The sequence below is a fragment of the Sinocyclocheilus grahami genome, unplaced genomic scaffold (assembly GCF_001515645.1).
Source record: "Sinocyclocheilus grahami isolate Dianchi unplaced genomic scaffold, SAMN03320097.WGS_v1.1 scaffold728.1, whole genome shotgun sequence".
NCBI lineage: Eukaryota > Metazoa > Chordata > Actinopteri > Cypriniformes > Cyprinidae > Sinocyclocheilus > Sinocyclocheilus grahami.
In genome coordinates this window covers 49,795-61,215 of record NW_015505907.1, presented here as the reverse complement: position 1 = coordinate 61,215, position 11,421 = coordinate 49,795, and the positions used below count along the sequence as shown (strand labels likewise).

Genomic DNA, 11,421 nt, shown 5'->3' with positions numbered 1-11,421 from the left:
CAGGAAGAAAAGACGACATAGTTGGACAGAGAAGAAGAGAGATTACGAGAGAGGAGGAGGAGGGAGGCCGGAGACTGTACTTCATCACGCCACTGGAAGTTTCAATCTTCCTTTTGTCTTTAACATTTCAGGTGTCGATGTGTGCGATGCCAGGAAAGGTCAGGAGATGATTTACTGAACATTTATGGAGGCTTTATCTTCAGTCCTTGTCACCAAGTCGGGCGATGCTTCATAGTGGGTCGCCTAACAGATATGGAAAAAGAGAGAGCGTGACAACGCCACCACCCCTGAGTTCCGCAATGACACAGTAAGAAAACAAGAATGTGCTCTTTCATTAGCAAAGCACCGCTGAGAATAAACACTCTCATTTTTTCTCCTCATCCCATTCCTTCTATCTCTAAGAGGGGGAGTGGAGTTCTGGTATAGGCGTTTCTCAACAGGGTTTCCTCTTTTGTGTGTCCATTATGAAACCTCAGCGTGAGAGCCATGGTCATGCATCCATGACTGTTCTACAGAATTGAACAATGTCGTCTAAAGTGCAACAAAGTGACACTTTGCCTAACTTTTCTTTCATGTCGTGTCCTGTATGGTAAGCAGCAGAGCCGTGTGATGGAAATGACCAAGCAAATTCTGCTCTGTAGGTTTGAGGAATTTCAGTTGGGGAATTTGTACATTCTTAAATTCCATATTCAATGTGATTTTTATATGACAGTGTTTTTAAAGGCTTTTGGGAAGGCTTATTGTTGTACTGTGCATTCTCTATCTATCTATCTATCTATCTATCTATCTATCTATATATACATAGATACGGACGATAGAGGTAGAGATCATTGAAATTATGAAATAGAATATGAATATTATTTATATTATAATAAATATTAAGGTGGAAAGAGTACGAAAATATTCTACTCAAGTAAAAGTATACCTTTACATTAATTAAATTTTCTTAAGTACAAGTACCAGTCTAAAAATTTACTCAAGTAAAAGTAAAAATCATTTAAAATTTACTCAGAGTAAAAATTACTTAGTTACATTTTAACAGTGGGAGGGAGGCAAAAATGGGATAGGCCAAGGGTGTCAAACTCAGTTCCTGGAGGGCCACAGCCCTGCACAGTTTAGATATAACCCTAATTAAACGATATATACACCCTACACCACTGTCTTTTTGGCTAATTTGTGCAAAACCTTTTGTTAAACTGTCAAAGCTTCATTTTAACCACCAATGCAACGATGCAAGTATTTACCTTACTTATACATGCTTGCGAAGGGTTGATGTCGAGATTTTATAAGCAGCTAGTTTGGTCTCCCTAGGCAAACACAGCTTACACTGCATAATAGAGCATAAATATGGCCAGGGGTTCACTTCATTTCCTTCGAGTTCAACTTCAGCAGAATACGACGGGGTTTCGTTTTCAACGATGTCTGCACCATAACGCCTGTCTTGTCCGTCTGCATCTTTCTTGTGGTTTTAGTGCCAGTTTGCTCTCCTGCCCATTATTTACTGTACTTCTGTAGTTTCCAGGGAGCGATTTATTTTTTTACTCAGTAATTAATGTGTTTTAAAATGTAGCGAAGTACAATACTTCAAACAAAAAATACTTAAGTAAAAGTAGTAAAAAGTAGAAGTACACAAAAAACACTACTCAATTACAGTTACACGAGTAATTCGTTATACTTTCCACCTCTGAATTAACGTAAAAATAGTTAATAGTCAAGTACAATTATGAGTACTGCAATAATGCAGTAAAACATTATCTGTGTAGATTTTTTTATATATATATACGTAAGCACCAAGCTGTAGTTTCATTCTGTGTTTTATGTCATTTTAAGTTAATTTTGATTTGGACATGACTAAAAGTGTTGATTTGAGTGGTCGAGTTGTCCATTTTCACCAGTTTAACCCATTTACAGTAGGTTCATGTTTAGACTGTTTTTTAATATAGTCGGGCATCATCGTATTGACGGGGTAATCGGCCAATCATTGAGAGGCTGTACCTCACGTGACTTTTCGTTTGCATACCGCCATGAGGGGGTCACATTTGCGCTTTGCTTTAGGATCTCATTGAGAACACATAAAAAAGTAAAAGAGAGACTGCCACTAGTGTTATTGTTGGAAAGTGTCACCACAAAAACAGTTTAAAGAAAAAAAAAGCTTCAAAGTCCCACAATCATTTGATCGTACAGTAGCCTATATTGTATTTCATGTAGCCTGTTTCTTCTAATTTTGTACTGTAGATTTTTTATTTATTATTGTTTTTTTATCCATTGCATTCTCAGAGAAAACCCTGCTGTTAAGCATATAACAGTCTACTGTACTTTAGAAATGAAGGACGCTCGACCGACAGACTTCTCTCCTCAAGACTTTGTGCCTTTCTCTCCGTGTCTCATTTGTCCCACTCAGCATGCTTCATCATCTCGCCTTAGCCGAACACTGCCCAGACCCAGCACGTTATTGTTGGAAAGTGTCACCACAAAAACAGTTTAAAGAAAAAAAAAGCTTCAAAGTCCCACAATCATTTGATCGTACAGTAGCCTATATTGTATTTCATGTAGCCTGTTTCTTCTAATTTTGTACTGTAGATTTTTTATTTATTATTGTTTTTTTATCCATTGCATTCTCAGAGAAAACCCTGCTGTTAAGCGTATAACAGTCTACTGTACTTTAGAAATGAAGGACGCTCGACCGACAGACTTCTCTCCTCAAGACTTTGTGCCTTTCTCTCCGTGTCTCATTTGTCCCACTCAGCATGCTTCATCATCTCGCCTTAGCCGAACACTGCCCAGACCCAGCACATCTTCTCCACGTTCTTCTTTCACTTCTTTCTTTTAACTCGCTCCAGAAAACCAGTGTCAGAACACTTTGCTTTTTCTTTGGCCCCCATTATTCATATTAGAAGATGTCCTTGTGTTGTTTGTTGAGTTCGTCCTCATTACAGCTTTGATGCAAACCTTGATTGAGTTTAAGTTGCTTTCTTCCATAGTGTAAATAATTTTCTGTTTGCTGAGTCGTATTCATCAGGTAACTCTTAATTCAAGGGCTTATTCAAAACTTGTTTTCTTGTCTTTCTGTTGCATTGACATCACAAGGTCCTGCTAATGACAGCCTGTCATTGTGGTGGAATTGGCTTTTTAAATATTGAAAATGTTTCTTTAAATGCAGTTTAAAGATTACGTATTTGAATTTAAGGGGAATCACAGAACCTTGAAAGATGGGGTAGAATAATTCTGTTTCGAGCACCGTGCAATCAATATAAGCCAGAGGCATGTCAAATATCATTACATGTACTTTGCATTTATTTTTGATTATTTGTTATTATGCACAGTATGTAGGTTGCAAGGTCTTGCCGTTGCATTGACATCACAAGGTCTTGCTAATGACAGCCTGTCATTGTGGTGGAATTGGCTTTTTAAATATTGAAAATGTTTCTTTAAATGCAGTTTAAAGATTACGTATTTGAATTTAAGGGGAATCACAGAACCTTGAAAGATGGGGTAGAATAATTCTGTTCAAGCACCGTGCAATCAATATAAGCCAGAGGCATGTCAAATATCATTACATGTACTTTGCATTTATTTTTGATTATTTGTTATTATGCACAGTATGTAGGTTGCAAGGTTTAAGGTCACCAGAATTACAAAGTGAGTTTCCTTTCGTTCATGTGATGTTTGGCAGCATGGTCAAAAGGCAAAGTTCATAACATTTAGAGTCGCGGTCCCAAAAGCTCGTCAGAATTTCCACAGGCCCATCCCAGAAGAGCCTGAAAAAGTATAACTACTGAAAACAGCATTATTTCAGAAACAACCAAGGGTGACAAGAGGTTTTCATTGCAGATTAAAAATCAATGATCTTTTCAGCTTGTGCCGGCAAGGGTTAGCGCTGCAGAGAAAGAAACTGCTTTCACAACAACCATTTGATTAACCTGGATGATTTTATGTGCTGATAGCGTCCACGGTGAGCAAATCATTATTAGATCTCATTTTCTGCACGGAGAAAACCAGTGAAGCTTAGCTCCACGCCATGCCCTGTGCATTGAATTTCTGTCTTTGACTTAAATAGGAATAAAGATGAGAGGAGAAACGGTGCGAAAACTCGGCGTAGATGTGGCGAGCCGGAGAGAACGGGCTCTCTGCATGTGTGGTGCCAAAGGAAGGCAATGCCCGCTGCACCCTTAACGTTCGTGTTTGTGTATGCGGTGCAGAGACAAAGGCATAAACCTCCTGCAGCAGAGGTTCTGTGAGTAATGGATCTGGAATACGCAATATCAACACACTCATCACTCCTCATCCTCCGTAGCCAAGGTCACTGAAAACCTCTGCATTACCTCTACATCTCACTCCTTCTCCGTCTTGCGCTTTCATTCTCGCTCCCTCCGTCAGGGTGGCCACGTCGCCCTCTCACCCCGCCGAGAGCGGGCGGGCGAGCGAGTGAATGTGTCTCAGGGTTGCTGCTGCGAGCGCTTGATCTGAGAAGCAGAATGGATGGGAGTGTATTGTCAAACTGTCATTCAGCTGGTCTGCAGCAGCAGTAAGCCTTCACAAAATATTAAACTGCTTTCACCACATAAAAGCCGTCCTCTCATACTGCTGACATATGGCTTGAAAAGCCGCCTCTGGTTTGTTTTGGAGAGGTGGAAATTGAACACAACAGCTATTTGAAGTGGGTCGAGATGCTTTTCTGAAGCTGAATATACCAATGACAGTATAGAGAGAAGAAAGCAAAAGCCTTGCTATTACAATCTGTGAGGTTTTGAACGTTACCAATGGAGGCGCGAGGGGAAGGGGATCGAGCTGAGACTTGCAAGTGTGTCAAGTGGTGTGAAACCTCGAACATCGGCCACCAGCTCTCACTGAAAGAGCAAAACATGGGCCCCTCTTCACAACTGGTATTACAATCATCTTGGGATCCAGTCACAAGTGATTAGAGGAGATCTAGTCACCTTTGATTATGTCAGCCACATACATCACTATCTATGTCAGTGTGTTAATTTGTGTTGATAAAGAAAATGTAATCAAACCATTTCCTTTTGTATACTTATACATTACACATCAAGTCAAGCCGCCTTTATTTATTTATTTGATCACCTATAGTTATTTTTTGATTCACATATATTAAATCATTATAGAATCACAAATATAATTTAAATAAAGTAAAATATTTTTCAGTTAGCTTTTATTTATATTTTCAGTTTTAATTTTAGTTTGCATTTTAATATTTTTGTTGTGCTGTTGTCATATTTGAGCTTTAGTAATCTAGTACTTCAACTATTAGTTGTCACGGCTTCTCTTCAAATTAAATAAAAAACAAATGTGTTTTTTAAGCTTTTAATGTAATATTTTACATGCATTCATTTATTTATTCATTCAGATAAATATTGAATAAAGAAACCATTTTAATTGTTTTACTTAATAACAACACTGCTCTGAATCGAATCGCAGAATATTTTGCACCCCATTTACACTTGTTTTTAGTGTTGGCCACTCGTGATTGGATTACCTGTGATAGGCCTTGGGTGTAAATGGGGCCATGGAAGTATTCCTGCAAACTTCTGCCAGTTCACCTCACCTCCTCTGTGCTCATTTTTACACTTACATGAAATCTATCCCACACCCTCCCAAGCAGTCCTGGCTCAGAGAGAGATAACAGTGGCTTTGGTCCCGGCTGGGCCAACGATTTCCACATTGAAACTGCTATTCATATCAGAGAAGCTGCCTGAACATCAGGCAAGAGAAAAGGTGTGAAATAGCGCGACCAATCTGGAGAGTTCTGGGCAGACAGACAGTGTAAGACTGTCCAGGTGTCTTATAATATGAGGCTTAGAGGTTTGCCAAGGATTGAGCAGCACAGGCCTGGTATGAAAAGAGGGAGAGAGAGAGAGAGAGAGAGAGAGAGAGAGAGAGAGAGAGAGAGAGGGGGGGCGAGCGAGAGATGGAGCAGCAGAGGACGGGTAAGAAAAGAGGGAGAGAGAGAGGGAGAGAGAGAGAGAGGGAGAGGGAGACTTACTGAGGACTTCGGAGACATCAGAGGAACTGCCTGTGCTGGCAGAGTGCCACAACCAAGACCATCATTTTCAACCCCCAAATTAGAGAGGTGACCATCTGACAATAAAACAGCCTGTGGAGAAGTGAAAAAAAGAGTCAGACTTCCATTATAAATATTAATCAAATGGAAGCCTTTCAGAGATGGCATTTCTCTGCAGGGAAAGATGTAGTACTTGCCTGTCAGGGCAGCAATGGAGGTCAGCATGGCCTTTCCCTTGAGTCAAACTTGATTTAGCCCTTTTTGCCAGTATACAGTATAGAAAGTATGAAACCATAAGATATTGAAATAAGTTCATAAATAGACAGAGAGAAAACAACTGAGAAAAGTGTTCTTATGTTGAGAAGTGAAAATGCTAATGTTACATCCTCGTCTGTTCTATTGTTCTTCTGCAGGTCTTTAACCAGTCCAACTCTTGGCAGGTACAGAACACTAAAGGACCATTTTATTTCTAAATGAGTCTGAATGGCGCACCACAAAGACTGGAAATGCTGCTGCCCTTTCATTTTAAATGGTACGTTGGCATTTAACATTACACATGTCAGCAGAAATTCACTCTCCATTTATGGCTTCTTAATGTATGTGTATTTGTTCACAGCCACTTATGATATTAGCTGTTGTGACATGCAGATATGAAAAAACACTCTTGTGATCATAAATGAATTTATAAATTCATAAACTCCCACCTTTTTATATAGCCTGCTCCACATCCTAGCACAAATAATCGACTTTTACACACCGAAAAAAATCCTATAGAGAAAAAAACTATATATATATATGTTTATATATATTTTTTTTTGACTGATGACTGATGTCACCCCTCTATATTTTTTTACTATAGGTGCTATAAGGGAATATACATTTTTAAGCATCTAATCAGTGAAATTATGGTTATAAATAAGGTTTTCATATATAAATGTGTTTATATAATGTGTCAATAATTTGCATTATGCCATCTTGAATTTAATTTTAAAAAATAGTTTAATATGACATTACAAGCTCAGAGTTATAAAAAGTACTTCTCGGGCAGACAGTTAAATGCCTATATTTCTATAAATATCCACTTTTAAATTATCTTTGGGGTTGACATTTTAAAATCTAATTGTGAAAAAAAAAGTAAAAAAAAGTTTAATATATATATATATTAATATAATATAAATATATATATATATATATATATATATATATATAAAATATGCATATACTGTATAGCAAGTAGAATTAGTATTTTTGTAGAAGTGTTATTTATAAACATGTCTATATTAAAGTTACTTTAACATAGGTCTATAGAATACAAATGCCACCCGATAATGACACTTACTGTATATGTGTCTTATACAGTATATCGCTTTCTTTTTGCCATATACGTGCCTACATCTGACAATGCTCCCCTCCCTCAAACTCTCTCTCCCATTCTCCTTCTTTTTCTGTCCTCCCATTATGAATAATGAACTTGTCCTCCTATGATCAGGCCTATTGGGGATTTCCGCTGCGTGTGTCAGGGCCTGTCTAATGGATTGCTGTATGCTAATTTGGCTAGAGGATGATGGGCAGTTCTCTGCTGGGGTCACCGGTGAAATAAAAGAGCCCTTTGTGCGAATCTGAGCCATGTGCCTCTGACAGACCGGCACAGACCTTGAGAGTCTTCCTTTATACTTGTGCACAGCTACTAGAGAAGGAAGAACAATGGGAAACAACAGGCTATGTCACTATTGATTTAGGGAGGGATGTGTGTCTTAGTGTCCTAGACCTCAGTAAACTCCTTCAAAGTGTGTATGTAGGTAACCGTCAGCCATTGAACACACTATTAGATGGTTTTGGATAAGCTGCTTCCATCCTCTGCGACCCAGAATCAGTCTCGCTGGCCCCTTTCCAACCCTCAGTCCATCAGCCATTAGACCATTAATGAAGTAACCTCACATTGTTATTGACTGGCTTGTCAGTAGCCCTGCCTGAGTCCTTAATAGGAGCCATTGGTCTTAAGTTAAAAAAGGGCTGAAGGAGGTAGAGGAGGCCATGCACAGCATCTCAAGTGCCCTGCAGAGGTGAGCAGCTGCCAGCCCATGCAAATGATCTGACGGAGATGAGCTGCTGTCTGGACGAATGAAAAATTCTGCCATTCAGCCATGGGATCAGTACAAACAGAACTCATTAAGTGTGGTGGGCCTTTGCATAAAAATATGTACAGCAAAGGTTAAAGAGTTAAAAAGTCAAAGATGTTTTTACAGCAAGTATTGTTTCTAGCATCTTAAAGAGTTCAACCATAAAAATGATAATTGTGCCATTATTTATTCACCTATACATAATACAAAGCTGTATTACTTTTTTTCTTCTGTGGAACACAAAAAAAAAGAAAAAAAAAAAAGACTTGAGTCAGGGAGTTAAAGTAGTGAACTGGATCAGTCTGATTTATAACCAAATCATTCAGACTGATTTTCTGAACTTATTCATTAACAAATCATTTGTTTAGGAAAGTGACATTGTCACAGTATTTCTCTCATGCGTCATGCCACAAGAAGAGCTACAGTGAATATCAAGATTGTACAAATCATATGGATAATACAATAATTATTTTATTCAGCAAGAATGCTTTAACACTAGAACCGCCCGTGCCTTTTTTTCAAATGTACATAACAGATTTAAAATAAAACATTCAAGTCTCCCAGTCATTGACTTTTACTAAAATAATGTAATTTACAATCCAATGTTGTTAAAAATCATTTAGATAAAACCAGATCAAAAACGGGGCATATATATCATAATACATTTAGCGGTTATGAGTTTTATAAATAAAGTCAAAATGACAAAAAAAAGGCGATTTATGGAAGGTAGGTATTAGAAAAACTAAATGCCATAAGTGATGGAGTGTCTGATGGTAAGTTGAGTCCTGGGTCGGCTCAGCATCTGACGGCTCATCTGACAGTCCAGATATCATATTTACATGTTTTAGCCTCACGTTAATCTAATTGGTCAAACTTTGGTTTAATTATTTAATTTTTGTCTTGCCATAGGCTATCGTTTATTGTTCGCTACTGTGTTGCTATTCTAGTCAGTCCGTTTCCTGAAGAAGAAAAAAATCCGATCTATATGATGTAATGAATAAAGCCATTTTTTTGATTACCCAAAGTTTAATGGTGTTGTTCTCTTATTCAAATTATAAATGATATAACTAAACAAATGAATACATATTTAGGTGAAGCTGTGTGCTTGAATTTTTAATCGCATCATCCTATGCAGAGTGGTGAATTAATATTGCTCATTATTGTCTATAGGCTGTTTTAGTCATTCATAGCATGGGTTATTGTAATATATTGATTAATGACATTGTATTAAACCACCCAAATATTTAGGCTACTAATTTCCGTTGTCAGTGCAGACTTTTTTTTTGTTTTTAGCTTAGGCAACTGACCGTTATGGATTAGTGTAGCCTGCATTAAAAAGTCTTGAACATAAAACAACAGGATAAATATAGTTAATGACTAGACATAATCATTGCATGACTCTAGACACTTCTTTGTGAAGACAGTAGCATAATACAGTGAAATAATGTTCTTTAGCCATATAAATACAGTTGCCATGTGCGTGGGTAAAATTTACCCGCTGGCGCTTTTAGGTATACAGCGACCTCTGGCGGTTCTAGTGTTAAAAGTGACAGTAAAGACATTTAAACAGTTGTATATATACTCATAGTATATTGAAAAGAGTGGCCAGGCTATTCTTAAGAATTCTAACTTTTATGTTCCACTTAAGAAAGAAAGTTATATGTGTGTAGAATGGCACATGGGTAAGTAAATGATTACGACAGAATCGTCTTTTCTTTTTTTCTCAAGCATGCCTCTTTTTTTCATTTCAGGCTATCGGGTTCATCCTGCACATAAAACCCATCATAGAAAATGAATATAAGCGGTTGGAGAAGAGACTGGAGATGTGAACTGTCCCTCTGGAACGGGCTGCCATTAAGTTTACTAAAAATGTCTGATGGTTTCGCCCAGACAGTTAGGAGAGCTGTGTCTGAACGGGATCCAGATCTCTGGTATGTAGTGCAGTAATGACAGAGAAATGTTGTCATAATTATTGTAATTTCCTTTGATTTAGAAAGTTGGTGTAGTTTTAATTGAGCAGGCAAATTTAACTGTTTTGGACAGCCAAGTTCATGAATGTTCTTTTTTTTTTTTTTGACAGACTTCACCCAGTAACAGTTCAAGACTTTTTCAAATAATCAAGATCATTTTTCTTTTTCTTTTTCTTTTTCTTTCTTTTTCTTTCTTTCTTTATTTCTCTCTTTCTTTCCTAACATGTTACTAATGCTGTAAGTCATACTTTTATATGATGTCTGCTAGCTTACTCCGAAAATGTATATTCAGTGAAAATGTATCTTCCAGTGATTATGCATGAAGATAAATTTCAAACCAAACTCAGCCCAGCATTTTATTCTCTTGGGTATCATTTGGATTGTGGCTTTAAAACATTTCCAGTGCTCCTGAGGAATAGGAATGTATCAGTAAAATGAGATAGTTAGCATGTATTTCTTATTACGGATGATTTGTATGGCCATCTTTCTGTTATGACTGAACCTTTAGCATATCACAATGCCATCAAAACCTCGTTTTCTGACCGTACTCACATAAACATACAAAATTGAATTGAGTTGGTTCCAATCAGAATGTCAGATGAATCTGTGTTTTGATGCCCTGCAAAGGGGACAAACAGTTACCATAGTCATATTTACAATATCAGACATTCTGTGTGAATTTATGCATGTTTATTGATAGCTTCCAGTTCTCTTGGCTCTTTCAGTATTGATGAACGGCAGTGGGTGTGGTGTGATGGCTCATGTGTGGTCATAATTCGTGATAAGTTGAGCATTCTGGCTGGCTTTATGGCACTTGTGGGCTCGAATTGAAAGGAATAAGAGGGTGGTTTAATGCAGAGTTTATTTCAGTCTTATCCTGACTAATAGACTTGTGTAATATTACTCAACATTCATTCAGCTCTAACTGAAACATTGCACAATAACATGCCTGGAAGCAAGATTTAATAATTGCATTTAGGTTTTGTGATTTGAATGTTGTTTTATGAAAGCATATTGCCCTTGCAGCTGCCTAGATGTGGCTTGAAAATGCAGGAAAGCCTCAATAGACTGATTGATGTGTTGGATTTGAATGTGACGTTTTTTCACCCTTATTTGACCCTTAATCATTAAGCAAGATTTGGTGTTAGATTATACTAAAAGATGATAGTGAGATGTGTAAATATGATCTAAATGTGAAAGGTTTTCTTAAAAGGTCAGCTTTTTGTGTGTGTTTTTCCTCCAATAGTTTTGGGTTTGTGACTCAGCTGACTGACAGAGTGTAACTCAAACTGTCCTTTTCTGACAAAGCTGT

At 37.6% G+C, this 11,421-nt stretch overlaps 1 long non-coding RNA gene across 1 annotated transcript; it reads left to right on the top strand.

The window, feature by feature from the left end:
* The first annotated feature begins 238 nt into the window (after positions 1–238).
* LOC107560457 (uncharacterized) lies at positions 239–10,619 on the top strand. Its single transcript, XR_001605736.1, has 4 exons — positions 239–307; positions 6,433–6,551; positions 9,891–10,070; positions 10,220–10,619. It is a non-coding gene; the product is annotated as an uncharacterized lncRNA (long non-coding RNA).
* The last annotated feature ends 802 nt before the right edge of the window (positions 10,620–11,421 follow it).